Below are 25968 nucleotides of genomic sequence, written 5' to 3' on the forward strand. Positions count from 1 at the left end.
CACATCTTACCTGGGGCATCCATGAGCACCAAGAAGACAATAGCAGAGAGCAGGTAAAGGAACTTCATGGCTGAAGGTTGGCTGGGAACTGAGCGTCACTGGAGAGGAGAGACACCAAGATAGAGAGAAGACACGGGGCAATGTGACCTGCTGAGCTGTACAAATATTGCTTTAATCAAAATAATATTTTAATGTGTGTTCTGATTATCCACACAGTACCACAGATGTCCTAGGAGGATTTCAGAGAAATACAATTCTATGAAGCAAGATATCTTTTAAAAATAGAAGTTCTGTAAACAATTTTAATTCACCAATTACTTGCATTGCATTTCTCATTGAAATATCTTTTTCCTTAGCCAAATTACAGAGTGCAGAATTATTGCACATTTAAGTGCTTTATTGCCCAAAATAGAATTGAAAACAATTAAGAAATTACAGAGAGCAAAATAAAGGTGGTTGGATGCTCATGTTTATGAAATTTCTAAGAATTATTTCATCATGTGATATTACAATTAACCAAAAAAAAAATAAATCACATCAGTTCATTTCAGGTGTTATCTCAATCTTATTACCGAGGAAAACCTTATCCTAGTTCTTTACTACACTGGGGAGGTGACTTTGCTACCAACATTGAAGTAGGAATGTTTAAATGCAGATTCTTATTCATTTTGGATCAGTCTGTTCGACAATGGAATTATGGGAGTGCCTGTGCCATTGCAACCAGAGAACTCCAAGGTTAGAATGAGAAAATCAGACAGATTATTTAAGTACTAAGACTGACAATTCAAGTAGGTCTCACATATTAAGCCCTAGGCATATAATGCACATAATGGTTTAAATCAGCTACCTTCAACTTGACTCAAATTTGGTCCAGATGCTCCTCTGTCATGATGGGGAAAGGCAGGCGGGCAAATTTCAGGGAGTGGCATTGTGACACTGTATAATTACTGAATTCCTAGAAGGCTCAACACTATACCCTGGAAAGTGTGACATGCCCCTCCCCCAGTCGGAGACCCTCTCATTTTGCAACTATTCCAATTTCTCTGGAATTTTACCAGTAACCTTCGGTCTTAGGCCACTTTTACCAAACATTCAAAGCTGACTAAATATTCAAATAGTGGAAACAAGGTTTCCCTTACCAGCCAATTCAAAGCTTCTTCCTCTTTCTTTCAAAGTGCAGAGTGGAGAACTATTGCACATTTACATACTTTATATGCTTTAACACAGCACTTAAAAGCAATAAGAAATTATAGAAAGAAGAAGAAAGGTGGTTAGATGATCATCTTTATGCTATTTTCCGGTCCTCACAGAAATGGAGGAGAGAACCAGAACCAGTCCCAGCCCTCACGATCTGTAACTGAGCTTACAGAGCCCAGGGCTGACAGTGCTTGGAAGCACTGAAGCAGCACAAAAGAGATTTCTGTCTCATGCGGATACAGCCCCTCTTCCTGCATCTCTCCTTCTTTCCTTCCCCTTTTCTCTCCTCCACCCTCCTGTCAGCCTCCCTTCATTCCTTGCCCTCCTGCCCTGCTCTCTTTTGCTGAACTCCTCTTCTGTCTCCACTGTCCTTTCTCTCCCTCAACACTTCTCCTTTCAGTCTTCGCCTTAACCTTCTTATCTGTTTGTTTCTTGCTTGTTATCTCTCTCTCTCTCTCTCTCTCCCTCCCCCCACCTTTTCTCTTCTCCGCTACCTTCTCCATCATCCCCCTCCACTCCCTTGCTCTTTGTCCTTATCCTTAACTCCAGAAATATTACCAAATTGTAGATCCCAGAGGCTTAAGGTTAGTTCATCAATGGGTGATTAACTAACACAGGGCGGCAGGGAGGACACACTCTGAATTTGGATAACTAGGATTTCCTGATAAAAGGAACTTGGATAACTGGAATTATTCTGTAGATGGTTTTAACTCAGGTAGCTTTTAAATAACCAACTTTTCATTCTGAGTAAACATAGCGTGTAGCTTTTTACTTCTCCATTCGAAGTGGCATGAAGGCATGTTCTCAAGCTCAGCCTCTCAGGACACTAAGTGGTTTCTCAAAATACCTAGAAAGTTTACTTACTTACTCAAAGGGTTATGACAACTGTGTTCGTCTTCTCTCTCTGGATCTCACAGCCATCTTCTTAGCCAGGACTTTAAAGGAAGAATTAAAAGGATGATTATGAGAGAAGTTACTATAATACTTACCAGACAGGGAGTGCTCTCGGTGGCCAGGTGATGACTGTCCTGCTCGCTGTCTCTCTCGTCCAGATATTTCAGCTTCAGGGAGTGACACTTTGACCAAACCAGCCTGTTTTATACAGTAACTGAAGGCTTGTTTTCTTCTTGGCAAAGCTGCTGTCAGCCAATCAGAAAGTGACCCCTGCTTCTGCGGAGGATTTGAACTGTCCAGCCACAATTTGGACGTTGGAATTCTTGCAACTCTTTCTGTGGAAAATTCCATGGTCTTTGTGCAAAACATCTTGTGCCATCCCAGATTGTGTAAGATATGTTCGGCCGGTGTGGTTAGTGCAAAATGTCTTGGGACATATAACGAACTCCTGCTGGTTTAGCTCTGATCAGCAACTTACTTCTGCAGGCCACTTCCCAGGGGCCTGCCTGCAGTGTGGTGCTTGGCCAACTTGACATGATTTCGTGTCAAACCCTCAGTCTCAACAATAATAGTCAAAATAGTAAAAAGTACAGACACAAATTGTGCCTACTGGTGCGAAGCACCTCGCAGGGTTGGTCTCATTCACATGATTCAGGTAGGGGAGAAGAAGACTGGGCTTCACGCTCTGCCTTGGAAAATGTAAGAAAAATTGAAAAGCTTCTTTGACTGATATCAAAAGTACAGGGCTGCTTGCACCTCTGTGCTCTCACTGGTCTCTGAATGTCCCCCTTAGGCATGAGGCACTGGGCACTGTCCTGTCCTAGAATGGAATTACACAAGTCTCCCACTCTCAGCATATGTCTACCCCGCAATCGGAGGTCTGATTCCAGCACACGTACACACACCTGAAATAGCTTTGGTCTAGCTACCTGAGGTACCAATAGCAGCGATGCCACAGAAGCTGAAGCTCGCAACTCAAATATGTATCCAGGGCCCTGGATAGACTTCTGCAGCCCATGCTGCTGTCCAAGCTGCCATGGCTTCACTGCTATTCTTATAGTTTATCCAGCTAGCTAGATAAAGCTAGCTCGGGTACATCTAAATGGGCTGCAGTCACACCTCGGACTGTAGTGCAGACCTACCCTGTGACCAGGGTTTACGTACAACACCCCGTCTACACCAACCACTTATTACCATACTGGTCTGGCTCACTAGTGCCACTTGCCTTTGGGAGCTTGTGACAAGAGCAATATACTGGCAAACAACCTTCTGAGAACAAGTGGATTTATTTAACAAGTGTAAGAAAGAATTAATGTAATGTTAGATCGGCTTCTCTCCTGGGTGCCTTGTTCAGGTTTGTAATATGTCTTTGGAAGGGGTTTGGAGCAGGGGTGACCTGTCCATCTAATTCCTCAGTCATTACACCCTACTGCAGTTGTCTAGTCGGTGGAGGGAGGCAGCAGTTACCTCTTTCTCCACAGAGACAGGATGGAGACACTGGATGCTTCCATGCCAAGTGGGGAAACAAGAAAGAAGCACATCAACCTGACTGGCCAGCTCAGTCCTCTTCTTTCCACACAGGTGCTGGTTTCCCTCCAGCTGCTGACTGGAACTCAAGCATCTGTCTTTAATTGCAACCTGGCTGTAGCACTGATGAACACACCTGGGCTTGGGAGGAGCTGGAAACTGTGGGTGTCACAATTTGGGATGGACAAACAGCTCCAGATAAATAACAATCAACCTCTGCACAAACAATAAGAAACACCTCCTCTTCACCTTTCTCTGCCAACAAACCTCATCTTGGCCTCCTTTGAGAACCGACTGGATGGTGGAGTGAACCTTTACTGAAGTTTGAGGAAGATCAACCTGCCCTCAAAATGCTCTCATCCCTTGTTGATATTTAATCCAGGTTACTGCCAGTTAATTGGAAAGGAGAAAATTACATTGAGCCTGTGCCCCATTTTGTATCTTTATAAGGCATCCGTGAACCTGAAGGACTTTCTTTTTGAGAGTGGTTTTTTTTTCTCCTTGTGATTTAACTTAGACATATCAGGAAAGTCAAGTCTGGTCTTCACTCTTTTGCTGGAGGTCTCTTTGGAGAGCACAGAGAAATGTCTGTCAGGTCCCTCTGCCCTGGAATGAAAGGGTCAATCTGTGGCATCTTCAACCACAATTTTCTCCTAACTACTTAAAAACCATTAGAAGGAAATAGTTGTTAACAACAACAACAATACACAGACAGTTTTAATCACTTCCTTGGTACTTGTGCTGTCCTAACCTTACCAGTTTTCTTCTTAGTGCATGAGTCTGTCTATCTGGTCCCACAGCATACACCTGGCCATTTACCTAAAGATATCAGAGAGGCTAGACACCCAGTAAAACATATCACAACAGAAAGTATTTGGAAGAAAGTGAAGCCATTGACTGGAATGAGCTCTCTCCTATCCTGTATAGATGAACTGTAGGAACAGACCTGAGCAGACCTTATTTGCATGGACGCACCTGATTTGCCGCAGTGATACGTTTTGGCTGGTTTTGATTAAAATTCACTTACACTTAGATGCAGGGGTCATGAAATCACAATGGTCCCTTCTGCCCTGGGAATCTATCAATCTGTGAAATGTTGTTCTTTTTATTGTTACTGAAGGGCAGGAGAATTGGATTCAGTATGCCCTAACGGAGGGGTCACCAAAAGTGTGAACTCACTCCCTGTGTGGGGGTAGTGAGCCAGCTCCAACTGAAGAATAAAATTAGGGGGAGAAATGTTTATGTTTGGTGAGGAGTCTGTCTAAGGGTTTTAGAGGCTATTTGACCTTTCTCTTCCAGTGTTTAAAGAAGGAGCCAACTACACTCAATTACAAGCCTTTGTCACTTCTTACTAATCAGCAGCAGTGAAAATGTTGATAAAGACATCTAGGGTCTTTTGTTATTATACAGTATTAGGCTGTCTCCTGAATTCTATTGAATCTGGAAGATGCTTTCTAGCAGATGTTGGCTGTTCTAGGTAAGCTCAGCGTTCTACAAGGGAGACGCAGCCACATGAAGAGAAATATTTGCTCCTCTCCTTCTTACATCCAATCTGTTGTTTAATGCTCTTAGGGGCTCAGCACACATGCCCCAGCCCAGGAACAGGCAGGAAAAGAAGCTTTTAGCTACTTCTGTGCGTCTCAGATCTTGGGGTTCCCTGGGGGCTGCAGTAGCCCCAGCATGTATGAGAACCTCCCAGGTGGCTGCTCTTCCTTAACAGCAGCTTTGCCGTTGCTGTCTGTGGTAGGTCTGGGCCAGCTGACTCAGGCTCAGGCTGAGGGACTGTTTAATTGCAGTGTAGATGTTCAGAGTTTTTTGGAGCCCAGGCTCTAGGTCCCTTCAAGGTGGGAGGGTCCTACAGCTCCGGCTGCAGCCCAAGCCTGGAAGTCTACACCACAATTAAACAGCTCCTTACCCTGACCACCAGGAGCCCAAGTCTGTTGACACAGGCCAGCAACTGGTGTCTAATTTCAGTGTAGACATACCTTAGACGTAACAGCCCGCAGTGACACCGTTTACCTCAAAGTAGCACCCTGGAGCCCCCATGTTCATCACTGTCTTATAATTATGATATTTATTGTACAAACTGTACCTCGTGAGGTATCACTTTAAAAGCCTTGATCTGCTGAATGCTAATATCCTTTTGGATTGTATGTATTATCATTGTTTGTGAATTTATGAAGAATTGTTATATGTGTCACTGAAATACATTAAGAGGTTGGGAATGCCCACATCCAATCTTTCAATTACAACAAAAGAGTAGCCATCATCAGTCAGATGAGCATGAATGGATCATCAACACCCAATCCACTATTCCAGAGACCTCTTGGAGAAGGCACGTACGCCATGGGGGTAGACTAACTCTGTCACTAAGAGGATCTTTTTAGCCTCTGGAAGAAAGTAGAAAAGAGGGAAAGTGACATCATCACTTGTCCTCTCTCTCCTCCACCCCCATCTTAACACCTGGCAGAACATCTGAAAGACAAAGATTTTGAACTGGGGAAGTTGGTCCCAGGTTGGAAGTTGGTCCAGCCTGTGTATTGAGGACCTGCGCTTCCTTGTATCCTCTGTTAGGGTGAAACACTGCTTGGTTCAAATCTAGCTTAGTCTGTTTAAGTTAGGGTTTAGACTGGAAATTTATTTTTGTTCTTAGGTAACCAGCTTTGATCTCTGTGCCTGCTACTTATAATCACTTTACAATCTATCTTTTGTAGTTAGTAAATCTGTGTTATATTTCACTTAAAACAGTGTGTTTTGGTTGAAGTGCTTGGGAAATCTCAGCTCAGATTACAAAGGTTGGTATGTGTCTTCTCCACACTGAGGGAGTGACAAACTATTTCATTAATTTGCACTGCCCAGGGCTGGAGCTGGGTGGAACTGGCTAGAGCCTCTCTATTGGTAGTTCATGAGTAGCTGGGAGACAATTTGTGTAACTCATTTGGGTGTGTCCCTGCCTGTGGATGGCTAAGAACATAACATAAGAACAGCCATATTGGGTCAGACCAAAGGTCCATCCAGCCCAGTATCCTGTCTTCCGACAGTGGCTAATGCCAGGTGCCCCAGAGGGAATGAACAGAACAGGTAATCATCAAGTGATCCATCCCCTGTCACTCATTCCCAGCTTCTGGCAAACAGAGGCTATGGACACCATTCCTGCCCATCCTGGCTAATAGCCATTGATGGATCTATCCTCCATGAATTTATCTAGTTCTTTTTGGACTGTTTTGGTTTTGGCTTTCACAACATCCTCTGGCAAGGAGTTCCACAGGTTGAGTGTGCCTTGTGCGAAGAAATACTTTCTTTTAGTTTTTTTAAACCTGCTGCCTATTCATTTCATTTGGTGACCCCTAGTTCTTGTGTTATAAGAAGTAGTAAACAACACTTCCTTATCTCCTTTCTCTATACCAGTCATGATTTTGTGGCTGTGGATGTGCAGTGCCTGTCATAGGCTTGGAGCTTGACATCAGCATTCTAGTGTGACAGCCAGCCCAGGTGGTGCATTTGGAGGGCTCAGTGGTCCCACAGCCCAGGTTGCACCCCAGAGACCCCATCACAGTGGGTACATCTACCTGAGCTGGAAATGACACTTCAACCTCCCATGTAGACACACCCTTAGAAGATGGGAGAGCTGATAAGCTCTGTGCAGCTGGTGAAGGGAGAGGGCTCATAATCCATGATCTATCTACATTTCTAAAGTCTATAACTGGCACACCTGGCTCTCAGCCACTAGATGACAGAGACAACAGAAAGATGCTCCTACTAATTGAGCATCACCCTTAAAGTAGGAACCTGCTGTCTCAGAGTGCAGCCGCCTGGAGTTTAGTGACATACAATGGAGATAAACATGGAGAGATGACAGCCTCTGAGTAAGGCTGTGATCGATTTCAAATCTGCATTGAAAGGTGTCATAAATATAAAGGGAAGGGTAAACCCCTTTAAAATCCCTCCTGGCCAGAAGAAAAATCCTCTCACCTGGAAAGGGTTAAGAAGCTAAAGGTAACCTCGCTGGCACCTGACCAAAATGACCAATGAGGAGACAAGATACTTTCAAAAGCTGGGAGGAGGGAGAAAAACAAAGGGTCTGTGTCTGTCTGGGTGATGCTTTTGCTGGGGACAGAACAGGAATGGAGTCTTAGAATTTAGTAAATAATCTAGCTAGAGATGCGTTAGATTATGATTTCTTTAAATGGCTGAGAAAATAGCTGTGCTGAATAGAATGAATATTCCTGTCTGTGTGTCTTTTTTGTAACTTAAGGTTTTGCCTGGAGGGATTCTCTATGTTTTGAATCTAATTACCCTGTAAAGTATTTACCATCCTGATTTTACAGAGGTAATTCCTTTTTACTTCTATTAAAAGTCTTCTTGTAAGGAAACTGAATGCTTTTTCATTGTTCTAAGATCCAAGGGTTGGGTCTGTGGTCACCTATGCAAATTGGTGAGGATTTTTACCAAACCTTCCCCGGGAAGTGGGGTGCAAGTGTTGGGAGGATTTTGGGGGGAAAGACGTGTCCAAACTAGGTTTTCTCAGGAACCCAGATAAAGTTTGGTGGTGGCAGTGAAAGTCCAGGGGCAAAGGGTAAAATAGTTTGTACCTTAGGGAAATTTTAACCTCAGCAGGTAAAAGTAAGCTTAGGAGGTTTTCATGCAGGTCCCCACATCTGTACCCTAGAGTTCAGAGTGGGTAAGGAACCTTGACATAGTGGCAGAGCGGTGGGATTAACTTGAAATCATTTTGAGATCAATTTGAGATTTTTTGAACCAGAAACACAGATTTTAAAAGGAAATTTTTAAAATCCTTTGTGCTGCTAGAAAGCAGGTCTCCAACTGGCAATAGTTGCAAGTTTTTTTGCTTTGCGTTGGGGCCAGAGCAGAGACAAAAGGGAATTGTCTTTGGGAACTGCAGTTTCTCTTCCTAAAGGCAGAGTAGTTAACCTCCTGCAGGGAAATTCACAAGTCTTCACAGACCTAAGAGCAACTAGAGGGGATTTCTACCTATTTGCCTGAAGACAAAAGTGTTAGTTTTGGGGTTTTTTAGGATTTTGATTTTTTTTTTAACAAGGAGCACAGATTTTAAAAGGAAATTTTTTCCTTTGGGCTGCTAGAAAGCAGGTATCCAACTGGACATAGTTGGAACCTTTTTTGCTTTGATTTGGGGCCAGAGCAGAGACAAAGGGAATTGTCTTTTTCTGTAGGCTGACAATCACTATCAGAGAATAGGTATCCTATTCCAGCACAACAAAATTTTACAAACCAAGTTTTGTTTGTTTTATTTCTAAACCTCGGGTGTAAAATTAGTTAAAAACAGAGAGGTTAGGATGACAGACTCCACAGCTCAACAAAAGCTGGAATTAGCCAGATTTGAGGCTGCTGAAAAAAAAAAGGAACATGAAAGACAGATAGAACTCATGTGGATGGAGAAGGATGTACAGGAGGCTGCCCACAGGAGGGAGATGGAGGCAAGGGACAAAGAGATGGAGGCAAAGGACAAAGAAAGGGAGGCAGCGAAAGAGGCAGAACAACACCAAGCGGCTGCTCACAGGAGAGCTATGGAAGCAATGGCCAAAGAACTGGAGGCAAGGGCCAAAGAACTGGAGGAGAAGAAAAAAGAGAGGAAGCATGTGGAGGAGATGGAAAAGGTAAAGGCTCAGCAGAATATACCAACAAACCCTAGCAATCCTTCTCCAGGTACCACTTCCCATCCCAGAAAGTTCCCCACCTACAAGGCAGGCGATGATACTGAGGCCTTCTTAGAAAACTTCGAAAGGGCCTGCCTTGGGTGCAGCATCTCTACTGACCAATACCTGGTAGAGCTGAGGCCGCAGCTCAGTGGACCCTTGAGGTGGCGGCTGAAATGCCTAAAGAACACATGAACAAGTATGAACTGTTTAAATCCAAGGCGAGAGTCAGAATGGGGATAACACCCGAGCAGTCTCGTCGGAGGTTCAGAGCCCTAAGGTGGAAACCAGACGTGTCATTTACCCGACATGCCTACCACATTGTGAAACATTGGGACGCCTGGATATCAGGAGCAAGTGTTGAATCTCCAGTAAATTTGCCATTCCTAATGCCAATGGAACAATTCTTAGAGGGTGTTCCTGAGGAAATAGAAAGATACATCCTAGATGGGAAGGCCAAAACTGTAATTGAGGCAGGAGAGATTGGAGCCAGATGGGTAGAGGTGGCAGAGAAGAAGAAAACTGGTCGCAGTTGGAGCGGAGACCAGAAGGGACAACCCCAGACCACACCCTATTACCAGGGGCCACCCAAGGCCCCACCTACCTCCCAAAGAACCCTCCAGACACCTTATCGTCCCACCACCCCGTTCTCCAGCAACCCGCCTTGCCCCAGTGACCCGTCAGCTGGACTATGTTTTAAATGTAACGAGCTGGGGCATGTAAAGGCCAACTGCCCCAAGAACCCCAACAGATTACAGTTCATTGCACCGGAATCACACCAGAGGTCCGCAGGCCCAGATACCTCCCAGATACCCTTGGAGCGGAGGGAAACTGTGAGTGTGGGCGGGAAGAAGGTCACCGCGTGGAGGGACACCGGAGCACAAGTATCAGCTATCCATGCTTCCTTAGTGGACCCCAATTTAAGCAACCCAGAGATCCAAGTGAGGATTCAACCCTTCAAGTCCAACTCTTTCAATTTGCCTACAGCCAAGTTGCCTGTCCAGTACCAGGGCTGGTCAGGAATGTGGACTTTTGCAGTCTATGATGATTATCCCATCCCCATGCTGTTGGGGGAAGACTTGGCCAATCATGTGAAGCGGGCCAAGAGGGTGGGAATGGTCACCCACAGCCCGGCTAAACAAGCCGTGATGCCTAGCTCTGTTCCGGAAACTTCTATCAGGACCCAGTCAGAGGTGATGGACCTGGACCCCAGGCCAATGTCTGCAACAGCAGTAGTGGATCCAGTCCCAGAGACCCAGACGGAACCAGTCCCAGAACTGGAACCAGCAGAACAACCAGCACCAGACCCATTGACAGCACTGAATCCAGTACCTGCAATCTCAACACCAGAGGGCCCCACCGAACCTGAACCGGCAGCAGCCCATAACCCTACACAAGAGGCTCAGCCGGAGCCTGAACCCCAACATAGTGTCCCAGCGGAGAGCAGTTCACAGTCAACGGAAATAGCGCCATCCCCTACATCGCTTCCAGAGGGACCAAGCATAGGTCCACAATCCAATGAGGAACTGATGTCTCCAGCATCAAGGGAACAGTTCCAGACCGAACAGGAAGCAGATGAAAGCCTCCAGAGAGCTTGGACGGCGGCACGGAGCAACCCACCGCCTCTCAGCTCTTCTAATCGATCCAGGTTTGTTGTAGAAAGAAGACTTTTATACAAGGAAACTCTTTCTGGTGGACACCAGGAAGACTGGCATCCTCAGAGACAGCTGGTAGTTCCAACTAAATACCGGGCCAAGCTCTTGAGCTTATCCCATGATCATCCTAGTGACCATGCTGGGATGAACAGGACCAAAGACCGTTTGGGGTGTCATTCCACTGGGAGGAAATGGGCAAGGATGTTTCTACCTATGTCCGGTCTTGTGAAGTATGCCAAAGAGTGGGAAAACCCCAAGACCGGGTCAAAGCCCCTCTCCAGCCACTCCCCATCATTGAAGTTCCATTTCAGCGAGTAGCTGTGGATATTCTGGGTCTTTTTCCGAAAAAGACACCCAGAGGAAAGCAGTACATACTGACTTTCATGGATTTTGCCACCCGATGGCCGGAAGCAGTAGCTCTAAGCAACACCAGGCTAAAAGTGTGTGCCAGGCACTAGCAGACATTTTTGCCAGGGTACGTTGGCCCTCCGACATTCTCACAGATGCAGGGACTTATTTCCTGGCAGGAACTATGGAAAACCTCTGGGAAGCTCATGGGGTAAATCACTTGGTTGCCACTCCTTACCACCATCAAACAAATGGCATGGTGGAGAAGTTTAATGGAACTTTGTGGGCCAAGATACGTAAATTCGTAAAAGAGCATTCCAATGATTGGGACCTAGTGTTGCAGCAGTTGCTCTTTGCCTACAGAGCTGTACCACATCCCAGTTTAGGGTTTTCACCATTTGAACTTGTATATGGCCGTGAGGTTAAGGGGCCATTACAGTTGGTGAAGCAGCAATGGGAGGGATTTACACCTTCTCCAGGAACTAACATTCGGACTTTGTAACCAACCTACAAAACACCCTCCGAACCTCTTTAGCCCTTGCTAAAGAAAACTTACAGGATGCTCAAAAATAGCAAAAAGCCTGGTATGATAAACATGCCAGAGAGCGTTCCTTCAAAGTAGGGGACCAGGTCATGGTCTTAAAGGCGCTCCAGGCCCATAAAATGGAAGCATCGTGGGAAGGGCCATTCACAGTCCAAGAGCGCCTGGGAGCTGTTAATTATCTCATAGCATTCCCCACCTCCAACTGAAAGCCTAAGGTGTACCATATTAATTCTCTAAAGCCCTTTTATTCCAGAGAATTAAAGGTTTGTCAGTTTACAGCCCAGGGAGGAGATGACGCTGAGTGGCCTGAAGGTGTTTACTATGAAGGGAAAAGTGCTGGTGGTGTGGAAGAGGTGAACCTCTCCATGACCCTTGGGCGTATGCAGCGACAGCAGATCAAGGAGCTGTGCACTGGCTATGCACCGATGTTCTCAGCCACCCCAGGACTGACTGAACGGGCATACCACTCCATTGACACAGGTAATGCTCACCCAATTAAAGTCCAACCTTACCGGGTGTCTCCTCAAGCTAAAACTGCTATAGAACGGGAGATCCAGGATATGTTACAGATGGGTGTAATCCACCCCTCTGGAAATGCATGAGCATCTCCAGTGGTTCTAGTTCCCAAACCAGATGGGGAGATACGTTTTTGCGTGGACTACCGTAAGCTAAATGCTGTAACTCGCCCAGACAACTATCCAATGCCACGCACAGATGAACTATTAGAGAAACTGGGACGGGCCCAGTTCATCTCTACCTTGGACTTAACCAAGGGGTACTGGCAAGTACCGCTAGATGAATCCGCCAAGGAAAGGTCAGCCTTCACCACACGTCGGGCTGTATGAATTGAATGTACTCCCTTTCGGGCTGTGAAATGCACCCGCCACCTTCCAAAGATATGTAGATGGTCTCCTAGTGGGATTAGGAGAATATGCAGTCACCTATCTTGACGATGTGGCCATATTTTCGGATTCCTGGGCAGAACACCTGGATCATCTACAAAAAGTCTTTGAGCGCATAAGGGAGGCAGGAGTTACTGTTAAGGCTAAGAAGTGTCAAATCGGCCTAAACAGAGTGACTTACCTTGGACACCAGGTGGGTCAAGGAACTATCAGCCCCCTAGAGGCCAAAGTGGATGCTATCCAAAAGTGGCCTGTCCCAAAGTCAAAGAAACAGGTTCAATCCTTCTTAGGCTTGGCTTGGTTATTACAGACGATTTGTACCGCAATACAGCCAAATCGCCGCCCCACTGACAGACCTAACCAAAAAGAAACAGCCAAATGCCGTTCAGTGGACCGAAGAGTGTCAGAAGGCCTTTAACCAGCTTAAAGCGACACTCATGTCTGACCCTGTACTAAGGGCCCCAGACTTTGACAAACCGTTCCTAGTAACCACAGATGCATCCGAGCGTGGTGTGGGAGCAGTTTTAATGCAGAAAGGACCGGATCAAGAATTCCACCCTGTAGTGTTTCTCAGCAAAAAACTGTCTGAGCGGGAAAGCAACTGGTCAGTCAGTGAAAAAGAATGTTACGCCATTGTCTACGCTCTGGAAAAGCTACGCCCATATGTTTGGGGACGGCGTTTCCACCTGCAAACCGACCGTGCTGCACTACAGTGGCTTCATACCGCCATGGGAAATAACAAAAAACTTATTCGGTGGAGTTTAGCTCTCCAAGATTTTGATTTCGACATCCAACACATCTCAGGAGCTACTAACAAAGTGGCTGATGCACTTTCCCGTGAAAGTTTCCCAGAATCAACTGGTTAAAATCGTCCTTGAGATGTGGAAAATATTGTTAGTCTTTATGTACTTGGTAGTATACTTAGAGGTGCATGTGTCTTATTAACTCTGTTTTTTCCTAAAGCTCCAGGAAGAAATCCCAGCCAGCGTTTCACCCTAGCTGAGATTTGGGGGGCGTGTCATAAATATAAAGGGAAGGGTAAACCCCTTTAAAATCCCTCCTGGCCAGAAGAAAAATCCTCTCACCTGGAAAGGGTTAAGAAGCTAAAGGTAACCTCGCTGGCACCTGACCAAAATGACCAATGAGGAGACAAGATACTTTCAAAAGCTGGGAGGAGGGAGAAAAACAAAGGGTCTGTGTCTGTCTGGGTGATGCTTTTGCCGGGGACAGAACAGGAATGGAGTCTTAGAATTTAGTAAGTAATCTAGCTAGAGATGCGTTAGATTATGATTTCTTTAAATGGCTGAGAAAATAGCTGTGCTGAATAGAATGAATATTCCTGTCTGTGTGTCTTTTTTGTAACTTAAGGTTTTGCCTGGAGGGATTCTCTATGTTTTGAATCTAATTACCCTGTAAGGTATTTACCATCCTGATTTTACAGAGGTGATTCCTTTTTACTTCTATTAAAAGTCTTCTTGTAAGGAAACTGAATGCTTTTTCATTGTTCTAAGATCCAAGGGTTTGGGTCTGTGGTCACCTATGCAAATTGGTGAGGATTTTTACCAAACCTTCCCCAGGAAGTGGGGTGCAAGTGTTGGGAGGATTTTGGGGGGAAAGACGTGTCCAAACTATGTTTTCTCAGGAACCCAGATAAAGTTTGGTGGTGGCAGTGGAAGTCCAGGGGCAAAGGGTAAAATAGTTTGTACCTTAGGGAAATTTTAACCTAAGCTGGTAAAAGTAAGCTTAGGAGGTTTTCGTGCAGGTCCACACATCTGTACCCTAGAGTTCAGAGTGGGGAAGGAACCTTGACAAAAGAATTAAAAATAACCGGCCTGAAATGTTGGATGCATGGTCCAATGGATGAGGTTAATTTCAGGGAACCTTTGGGATGGGATCAGTTACGGCTGTTGGGAGATCATGTGACTAAAGGAAATGGCAGAAAACTTTTCCTTTTGTAAAATTGTTCTTGTCTTTTATGAACAATCAGAAGCTTGATTCTCAACTCACTTACTCCAGTTTACACCAGTATAACTCCGATGACTTCAGTAGAGTTACTCCTGGTTTACAGAAGTCAGTGTAGCACAGCCAGGGCTTAGACGCGGCTTGGCCTGATTTTTTCTTTTTCTCACTGAAGTTTCAGAGCAGAGGGAAGGTCGAGGTGAATGGAGCACTGTGGTGAGGGTTGTACACCGTACAATCAACCTGTGACTGAACCCAGCTCCTCTGACTCCACTAACTGGTAGGTTACATAATAAATGTATGAAATAAAGATCTATCCACTCAAAAGAGCTAACTGAAAAACATGCAGAGGATGTGTGGACCATGGTATGTCAATAACCTTGTGTGGTATTAACATGTGAAAGTGACTTTTTAATTTAATTTATTTCAATTTTATTTTAATTTTAATTTTTAAAAAATGAATGAGATGGATTTCTAAAGGAGAAGAATGATAGAAACAGCCCCTTGCCTCCCACCAACACAAAAACACACTTCAACATGATGATCTCACACCAGCTTGCTTTTATTAAAGGGAGAGTTACAAATCTTATATGGGGGATACAAGGCCCTCTTCTGGAATTTCTCCAGCTCACAGGGTTCATTACAGCCCAAATGATCAGCATTTCAGGGTTCTATTGAAGCAGGATCCAATGATTTTTGAAGCGGGTGGCTGTCTCCCAGAATCCCAGAGATCCTGCCTAGACAATTAGTCACTCCATATACGCCTGCATGAAGAATGGAGACTCAGATTTTTTAATGTTCCCCATAGAACAAGAATAATATGAGGCTGGATTTCAAATCAAATGTCACGGGACAAATTGCCCAGTCACTGAACGGTGCGTGAAGTGGTTTTGGGTTAACTCCAGCACAGGGAATCCATCGCCCCTACTGCAACATTCTCTTATAGTGTTTTAACAGACATAGTATCTAAACTGCTGAACTGGCTGTCTACAAAAAAGCGATAGTTTAGAAAAGCACAACTCACACCCTTGTACAGTTGTTCTATCAAACACACCTTGTCTACAGCTGAAACTAAAATGACGGATAGATGTTTAGATGATAGATCACTAACTCTGAAGGAATGCAGGGAAATTCTAATTCTACTTAAAACCTGACTCTGTTCTGGTGTAAGTTCCATGCTAGCAGCCCTGCCTGGTGATAGCACAGATCTCTGGGCATGCTCAGTGAATTGGCCAAGAGAGCAGGGCACTCTAGCCTAGGTCTCTGGCTCCCACTCTGCAGGCCCAAGGAGCTCCCAGCTTCACATCTCTTGTCCCCAGTCTGGCTCTCTGGTGTTTTAGTGGCTGGGAAAGTCTCTCCCCCTCCCATCTCTTTCTCTAGGACCTGTTCCTGCTGCAACATTAATGTGACCAACTGAGCAGCCAGTATAATTTATGGCACCTACAGTCAGAAAGAAGCAGATCAGGAATAGGACGGGCTGCAGATTTGCAATGGGGCCGAGTTAACTTTAGAGAGGGACCTTCATGCTTAAACCAATTCAAATTCATTCAGAACAACGTCATCATTGATGTCACCCAGATTTTTAAAATGACCTGCCCTGGTTTGCAAAAGGGGGAAAATAGAGCGCTAAGAGCTCAGCTGCTTTAAGGACAGAAGGATTCATCAGCTCCTAAATGAGAAGAGAATACTGAACAGTTCTGCTCACACTGCAGGGTCTCCCTTATGGAACACGGAGCTTACCTTTGACAGCAATGGCCAAAAACGCATTTGCCAAGGTATAAAGCATTGGTGGGACATTTCCAAAAGTGACAGTCACCCGCACGGCGTCTGCACGCTTTGTGGGTCAGCAGAGCATGGGAGAAACCTGACAAAGAAAAAGCCTTAATCATCATTCTGTAATGCAGGGTAAATTACAGTTATGATTCCAAGATGACAGGCATTTCTCATTCACTGAGACCTGACCAAGTCTGCCCAATTATCTTCCCGTGCAAAAGTTTATCATGGCTTCAGTACAATTTCAGTGGTTGTACTTCTACTCATGTTCAATGGCAGCATCTAAGAAGAGAATGGGGTGATTTAATTAAACATTGACATTGACTTTCCAGCTGCCGATTTTAGAACCACAGCTCTCAGCATGGACATCCTTCATTGCCCCATGCCCTTAAGGGATGGAAAGCAAGGGGCTGCCTGCATTGCTTACTTCCCTTTGAGGCTGATGTATGGTTTTGATTCTGTCAGGCTCTGACAATGATGTGCCAGGCAGAATCATCAATGCAATTTGGCTAAGTAGGGTTGAACTGTCTCAGTGCTGGGTTGGATGACTACAAAGATTTGAAAGAGATTGACCTGAGAGAGTCCCTTCCAGGTTTGAATGGTTGCCCGTCTCTGAGATTCTGCTCAGAATTTCTTCGCAAGACCCACTCAGGAATTGTTCCTTCATGACCAATCACCAGTGTTTGGTTATACCCGATTGACGTGCTATTTTGAGAAGGCAGCCCAAATGTGCACAGCCAAATCTTTTAGAATATTTAGTTTAGAACATTTGTTGTGTTTTCACAAAACTATCTACAGCCAATGGATAGAAACTGAACCCCTACATGATGCATTGTCATGGCTGCAAAGACTGTCCCAAACCCAGATGATATCATTTCTCAAAACAAAGTCAAGCATGTTGTTGTGGAAGGTTTTGAGACCCAGTGGGGCTAAGACACTGAGATGAACAGCTGCCATTTAGGAGATCTGGGTTCTGTGCCCAGCAGCATAACCTCTGAGTAGGACATGAGACCTGATTCATAAGAAGTCAGGTGGTAAAAATCACAGAATTATTAACACAAGTCAGCAGCAGAAGTTATATTTCAATTCATGGTCTCCTGGTTCCCTGTGCATCTTCTCCCAAACCCAAGGGGATATTGAAAGGACTTGGACAGACTTCATCTGTCAGTATCACATCCAGATTCTGTGATTGCCCGTTATGGTGTGAAGATAGAATGTGGGTGGCTCAAGCAGGAAGCCTCAACAAGATCTGAGGAAAATACTGATGGGATGTGGATTTATTTTTTTTTCTGACTGGTCATAAGTCAGTCAAATCTGAATGTTTTTTCTTGGTGGCAGGCACAAGAGCTCCAAAGAAAAGGTAAGAACTTTTTTTCTACTTGAAAGTGTTAGACAACGTTACTACAGGCTCCCCAATATCCCTTTTTATTATTGCTTGTTTTCATTTACATCTTACCTGGGGCATCGATGAGCATCAAGAAGACAATAGCAGAGAGCAGGTAAAGGAACTTCATGGCTGAAGGTCGGCTGGGAACTGAGCGTCGCTGGAGAGAAGAGACACCAAGATAGAGAGAAGACACGGGGCAATGTGACCTGCTGAGCTGTACAAATATTGCTTTAATCAAAATAATATTTTAATGTGTGTTCTGATTATCCACACAGCACCATAGATGTCCTAGGAGGATTTCAGAGAAATACAATTCTATGAAGCAAGATATCTTTTAAAAACAGATGTTCTGTAAATAATTTTAATTCACCAATTACCTGCATTGCATTTCTCATTGAAATCCCTTTTTCCTTAGCCAAAGTACAGAGTGCAGAATTATTGCACATTTAAGTGCTTTATTGCCAAAATAGAATTGAAAAGAATTAAGAAATTACAGAGAGCAAAATAAAGGTGGTTGGATGCTCATGTTTATGAAATTTCTAAGAATTATTTCATCATGTGATGTTACAATTAACCAAAAAAATAATAAATCACATCAATTCATTTCAAGTGTTACCTCAATCTTATTACCAAGGAAAACCTTATCCTAGTTCTTTACTACACTGGGGAGGTGACTTTGCTACCAACATTGAAGCAGGAATATTTAAATGCAGATTCTTATTCATTTTGGATCAGTCTGTTCGACAATGGAATTATGGGGGTGCCTGTGCCATTGCAACCAGAGAACTCCAAGGTTAGAATGAGAAAATCAGACAGATTATTTAAGTACTAAGACTGACAATTCAAGTAGGTCTCACACATTAAGCCCTAGGCATATAATGCACATAATGGTTTAAATCAGCTACCATCAACTTGACTCAAATTTGGTCCAGATGCTCCTCCGTCATGATGGGGAAAGGCAGGTGGGCAAATTTCAGTGGGTGGCATTGTGACACTGTATAATTACTGAATTCCTAGAAGGCTCAACACTATACCCTGGAAAGTGTGACATGCCCCTCCCCCAGTCGGAGACCCTCTCATTTTGCAACTATTCCAATTTCTCTGGAATTTTACCAGTAACCTTCGGTCTTAGGCCACTTTTACCAAACATTCAAAGCTGACTAAATATTCAAATAGTGGAAACAAGGCTTCCCTTACCAGCCAATTCAAAGCTTCTTCCTCTTTCTTTCAAAGTGCAGAGTGGAGAACTATTGCACATTTACATACTTTATATGCTTTAACACAGCACTTAAAAGCAATAAGAAATTATAGAAAGAAGAAGAAAGGTGGTTAGATGATCATCTTTATGCTATTTTCCGGTCCTCACAGAAATGGAGGAGAGAACCAGAACCAGTCCCAGCCCTCACGATCTGTAACTGAGCTTACAGAGCCCAGGGCTGACAGTGCTTGGAAGCACTGAAGCAGCACAAAAGAGATTTCTGTCTCATGCAGATGCAGCCCCTCTTCCTGCATCTCTCCTTCTTTCCATCCCCTTTTCTCTCCTCCACCCTCCTGTCAGCCTCCCTTCATTCCCTGCCCTCCTGCCCTGCTCTCTTTCGCTGAACTCCTCTTCTGTCTCCACTGTCCTTTCTCTCCCTCAACACTTCTCCTTTCAGTCTTCACCTTAACCTTCTTATCTGTTTGTTTCTTGCTTGTTATCTCTCTCTCTCTCTCTCTCTCCCTCCCCCCACCTTTTCTCTTCTCCGCTACCTTCTCCATCATCCCCCCTCCGTTCCCTTGCTCTTTGTCCTTATCCTTAACTCCAGAAATATTACCAAATTGTAGGTCCCAGAGGCTTAAGGTTAGTTCATCAATGGGTGATTAACTAACACAGGGCTGCAGGAGGGACACACTGTGAATTTGGATAACTAGGATTTCCTGATAAAAGGAACTTGGATAACTGGAATTATTCTGTAGATGGTTTTAACTCAGGTAGCTTTTAAATAGAATCACAGAATCCTAGAATATCAGGGTTGGAAGAGACATTAGGAGGTCATCCAGTCCAACGCGCTGCTCAAGGCAGGACCAACACCAACTAAATCATCCCACCCAGGGCTGTCAAGCCAGGCCTTAAAAACCTCTAATGATGGAGATTCTACCACCTCCCTAGGTAACCTATTCCAGCGCTTCACCACCCTCCTAGTAAAATAGTTTTTCCTAATATCCAACCTAGACCTCCCCCACTGCAACTTGAGACCATTGCTTATTATTCTGTCATCTGCCACCACTGAGAACAGCGGAGCTCCAGCCTCTTTGGAACCCTCCTTTGGGTAGTTGAAGGCTGCTATCAAATGCCCCCTCACTCTTCTCTTCTGCAGACTAAACAAGCCCTGTTCCCTCAGCCTCTCCTCATAAGTCATGTGCCCCAGCTTCCTAATCATTTTTCTTGTCCTCCACTGGACTCTCTCCAATTTCTCCACATCCTTCTTGTAGTGGGGGGCCCAAAACTGGTTGCAATACTCTAGGGGTGGCCTCACCAGTGCCGAATAGAGGGAAATAATCACTTCCCTCGATCTGCTGGCAATGCTCCTACGAACACGGCCCAATATGCTATTGGCCTTCTTGGCAAAAAGGGCACACAGCTGACTCATATCCAGCTTCTCCTTCACTGTAATCCCCAGGTCCTTTTCTGCTTAGCCAGTTGGTCCCCAGTCATCAGCGGTGAAACTTTTGCATTGTGAGTAAACATAACGTGTGTAGCTTTTTACTTCTCCATTCCAAGTGGCATGAAGGCGTGTTCTCCAGTTCAGCCTCTCAGAACACTACGTGTTTTCTCAAAATACCTAAAAAGTTCACTCAGGTAGTTCATTCACCCAAGGGATTATGACAACTATGTTTGTCTTCTCTTTCTGGATCTCACAGCCATTTTCCTAGCCAGGAATTTAAAGGAGGAATTAAAAGAATGATTCTGAAAGAAGTTGCTATAATACTTACCAGACAGGGGGTGCTCTCGGTTGCCAGGTGATGACAGTCCTGCTCACTGTCTCTCTCATCCAGATATTTCAGCTTCCGGGAGTAACATGTTGATCAAACCAGCCTGTTTTATACAGTTACTGAAGGCTTGTTTTCTTCTTGGCAAAGCTGCTGTCAGCCAATCAGAAAGTGACCCCTGCTTCTGGGGAAGATTTGAATGGTCCAGCCACAATTTGGACGTTGGAATTCTTGCAACTCTGTCTGTGAAAAATTCCATTGTCTTTGTGCAAAACATCTTGTGCCATCCCAGATTGTGTCATAGACGTTCGGCCGCTGTGGTTAGTGCAAAATGTCTTGGGTCATATAACGAACTCCTGCTGGTTCAGCTCTGATCAGCCACTTACTTCTGCAGGCCACTTCCCAGGGGCCTGCCTGCAGTGTGGTGCTTGGCCAACTTGACACAATTTCATGTCAAACCCTCAGTCTCAACAATAATAGTAAAAAGTACAGACACAAATTGTGCCTACTGGTGCTAAGCACCTCGCAGAGTTGGTCTCATTCACATGATTCTGGTACGGGAGAAGAAGACGTGATTGAGCTTCACGCTCTGCCTTGGAAAATGTAAGAAAAATTGAAAAGCTTCAATGACTGATATCAAAAGTACAGGGCTGCTTGCACCTCTGTGCTCTCACTGGTCTCTGAATGTCCCCCTTAGGCATGAGGCACTGGGCACTGTCCTGTCCTAGAATGGAATTACACAAGTCTCCCACTCTCAGCATATGTCTACCCCGCAATCGGAGGTCTGATTCCAGCACACGTACACACACCTGAAATAGCTTTGGTCTAGCTACCTGAGGTACCAATAGCAGCGATGCCACAGAAGCTGAAGCTCGCAACTCAAATATGTATCCAGGGCCCTGGATAGACTTCTGCAGCCCATGCTGCTGTCCAAGCTGCCATGGCTTCACTGCTATTCTTATAGTTTATCCAGCTAGCTAGATAAAGCTAGCTCGGGTACATCTAAATGGGCTGCAGTCACACCTCGGACTGTAGTGCAGACCTACCCTGTGACCAGGGTTTACGTACAACACCCCGTCTACACCAACCACTTATTACCATACAGGTCTGGCTCACTAGTGCCACTTGCCTTTGGGAGCTTGTGACAAGAGCAATATACTGGCAAACAACCTTCTGAGAACAAGTGGATTTATTTAACAAGTGTAAGAAAGAATTAATGTAATGTTAGATCGGCTTCTCTCCTGGGTGCCTTGTTCAGGTTTGTAATATGTCTTTGGAAGGGGTTTGGAACAGGGGTGATCTGTCCATCTAATTCCTCAGTCATTACACCCTACTGCAGTTGTCTAGTCAGTGGAGGGAGGCAGCAGTTACCTCTTTCTCCACAGAGACATGATGGAGACACTGGATGCTTCCATGCCAAGTGGGGAAACAAGAAAGAAGCACATCAACCTGACTGGCCAGCTCAGTCCTCTTCTTTCCACACAGGTGCTGGTTTCCCTCCAGCTGCTGACTGGAACTCAAGCATCTGTCTTTAATTGCAACCTGGCTGTAGCACTGATGAACACACCTGGGCTTGGGAGGAGCTGGAAACTGTGGGTGTCACAATTTGGGATGGACAAACAGCTCCAGATAAATAACAATCAACCTCTGCACAAACAATAAGAAACACCTCCTCTTCACCTTTCTCTGCCAACAAACCTCATCTTGGCCTCCTTTGAGAACCGACTGGATGGTGGAGTGAACCTTTACTGAAGTTTGAGGAAGATCAACCTGCCCTCAAAATGCTCTCATCCCTTGTTGATATTTAATCCAGGTTACTGCCAGTTAATTGGAAAGGAGAAAATTACATTGAGCCTGTGCCCCATTTTGTATCTTTATAAGGCATCCGTGAACCTGAAGGACTTTCTTTTTGAGAGTGTTTTTTTTTCTCCTTGTGATTTAACTTAGACATATCAGGAAAGTCAAGTTTAGTCTTCACTCTTTTGCTGGAGGTCTCTTTGGAGAGCACAGAGAAATGTCTGTCAGGTCCCTCTGCCCTGGAATGAAAGGGTCAATCTGTGGCATCTTCAACCACAATTTTCTCCTAACTACTTAAAAACCATTAGAAGGAAATAGTTGTTAACAACAACAACAACAATACACAGACAGTTTTAATCATTTCCTTGGCACCTGTGCTGTCCTAACCTTACCAGTTTTCTTCTTTGTGCATGAGTCTGTCTATCTGGTCCCACAGCATACACCTGGCCATTTACCTAAAGATATCAGAGAGGCTAGACACCCAGTAGAGCATATCACAACAGAAAGTATTTGGAAGAAAGTGAAGCCATTGATTGGAATGAGCTCTCTCCAATCCTGTATAGATGAACTGTAGGAACAGACCTCCTGAGCAGACCTTATTTGCATGGACGCACCTGATTTGCCGCAGTGATACATTTTGGCTGGTTTTGATTAAAATTCACTTACACTTAGATGCAGGGGTCTTGAAATCACAATGGTCCCTTCTGCCCTGGGAATCTATCAATCTGTGAAATGGTGTTCTTTTTATTGTTACTGAAGGGCCGGAGAATTGGATTCAATATGCCCTAATGGAGGGGTCACCAAAAGTGTGAACTCACTCCCTGTGTGGGGGTAGTGAGCCAACTCCAACTGAAGAATAAAATTAGGGGGAGAAATGTTTATGTTTGGTGAGGAGTCTGTCTAAGGGTTTTAGAGGCTATTTGACCTTTCTCTTCCAGTGTTTAAAGAAGGAGCTAACTACACTCAATTACAAGCCTTTGTCACTTCTTACTAATCAGTAGCAGTGAAAATGTTGATAAAGGCATCTAGGGTCTTTTGCTATTATACAGTATTAGGCTGTCTCCTGAATTCTATTGAATCTGGAAGATGCTTTCTAGCAGATGTTGGCTGTTCTAGGGAAGCTCAGCGTTCCACAAGGGAGACGCAGCCACATGAAGAGAAATATTTGCTCCTCTCCTTCTTACATCCAATCTGTTGTTTAATGCTCTTGGGGGCTCAGCACACATGCCCCAGCCCAGGAACAGGTAAGAAAAGAGGCTTTTAGCTACTTCAGTGCATCTGAAATCCTGGGACAGCTGGCAGCTGCAATAGCCCCAGCATATATTAGAACCACCCGAGTGGCTGCTCTTCCTTAACAGCAGATTTACCATTGCTGCCTGCAGTAGGCCTGTGCTAGCTGACTCAGGCTGAGGGACTGTTTAATTGCAGTGTAGATGTTCAGAGTTTTCTGGAGCCCAGGCTCTAGGTCCCTTCAAGGTGGGAGGGTCCCACAGTTCTGGCTGCAGCCCAAGCCTGTAAGTCTACACCACAATTAAACAGCTCCTTAGCCTGACCCCCGGGAGCCCGAGTCTGTTGACACAGGCCAGCAACTGGTGTCTAATTGCAGTGTAGACATACCTTAGACGTAACAGCGCACAGCAATGTCTCAAGTACCACCCCAAACCAGTGCTTGGCACAGGGACAATAGAGACCAGTTATGGCAGCTGTATCCCCCTCATGCTTTGGGAAACTTCTTCCCGAGCCCCTTGTGGTGTGGTATCTCCCATAGGATAATCCACCAGGGAAAACAAAAGTAAAAGCTCTCGGGTAGACTGTAGGATCTTTGTCTCCCCTATAACTGTGTGTATGAGATATCAAAACAACAATTAGAAATTTTAAAATAATGTAGAAAGCAAATGGAAATGGGGAAGTAGATAGTAATCAATATCAATTAGAAATACTGAAGAGCACAAATATGCTCAAGGAAGCTAAGGCCAAGGATGACAATGACAAGGAATTTGTTTTAGTGTTTCAGCAACAAAAGAGATTCTAACAATACTACAGGTCCATTTCTCCCTGGAGATGGAAAAATAATTTAGAATGATGCAGAAAAAGGCAGAAGCGTTCAACAAATATTTCTTTTCTAGAAAGAAGAGGGATGGTGCCTGCATATCACATGAGGATGAGGTATAGAATCATAGAATATCAGGGTTGGAAGGGACCTCAGGAGGTCATCTAGTCCAACCCCCTGCTCAAAGCAGGACCAATCCCCAACTAAATCATCCCAGCCAGGGATTTCTCAAGCCCGAACTTAAAAACTTCAAAGGAAGGAGATTCCACCATCTCCCTAGGTAACGCATTCCAGTGCTTCACCACCCTCCTAGTGAAAAAGTTTCTCCTAATATCCAACCTAAACCTCCCCCACTGCAACTTGAGACCATTATTCCTCGTTCTGTCATCTGCTACCACTGAGAACAGTCTAGATCCATCCTCTATGGAACCCCCTTTCAAGTAGTTGAAAGCAGCTATCAAATCCCCCCTCATTCTTCTTTTCCACAGACTAAACAATCCCAGTTCCCTCAGCCTCTCCTCATAAGTCACATGACTTATGTTCCAGTCCCCTAATCATTTTTGTTGCCCTCCGCTGGACGCTTTCCAATTTTTTCACATCCTTCTTGTAGTGTGGAGCCCAAAACTGGACACAGTACTCCAGATGAGGCCTCACCAATGTCAAATAGAGGGGAATGATCACGTCCCTCACTCTGCTGGCAATGCCCCTACTTATACAGCCCAAAATGCCATTGGCCTTCTTGGCAACAAGGGCACACTGTTGACTCATATCCAGCTTCTCGTCCACTGTAACCCCTAGGTCCTTTTCTGCAGAACTGCTGCCTAGCCATTTGGCCCCTAGTCTGTAGCGGTGCATGGGATTCTTCCATCCTAAGTGCAGGACTCTGCATTGTCCTTGTTGAACCTCATCAGATTTCTTTTGGCCCAATCCTCTAATTTGTCTAGGGCCCTCTGTATCCTATCCCTACCCTCCAGCGTATCTACCTCTCCTCCCAGTTTAGTGTCATCTGCAAACTTGCTCAGGGTGCAGTCCACGCCATCCTCCAGATCATTAATGAAGATATTGAACAAAACCGGCCCCAGGACCAGCCCTTGGAGCACTCCACTTGATTCTGGCTGCCAACTAGACATGGAGCCATTGATCACTACCTGTTGAGCCCGACAATCCAGCCAGCTTTCTATCCACCTTATAGTCCATTCATCCAGCCCATACTTCTTTAACTTGCTGGCAAGAATACTGTGGGAGACCGTGTCAAAAGCTTTGCTAAAGTCAAGGAATAACACATCCACT

At 44.8% G+C, this 25968-nt stretch overlaps 1 long non-coding RNA gene across 1 annotated transcript; it reads right to left on the bottom strand.

Annotated features, from left to right (window-relative positions):
- Window positions 1-1936: 1936 nt before the first annotated feature.
- Window positions 1937-20823, bottom strand: LOC122464898. Its single transcript, XR_006289314.1, has 3 exons — window positions 20479-20823; window positions 18975-18981; window positions 1937-1971 (listed from the first exon to the last, which is right to left on the bottom strand). It is a non-coding gene; the product is annotated as an uncharacterized LOC122464898 (long non-coding RNA).
- Between the last annotated feature and the right edge of the window lie 5145 nt (window positions 20824-25968).

Source organism: Chelonia mydas, chromosome 3 (assembly GCF_015237465.2).
Source record: "Chelonia mydas isolate rCheMyd1 chromosome 3, rCheMyd1.pri.v2, whole genome shotgun sequence".
Classification (NCBI taxonomy): Eukaryota; Metazoa; Chordata; order Testudines; family Cheloniidae; genus Chelonia; species Chelonia mydas.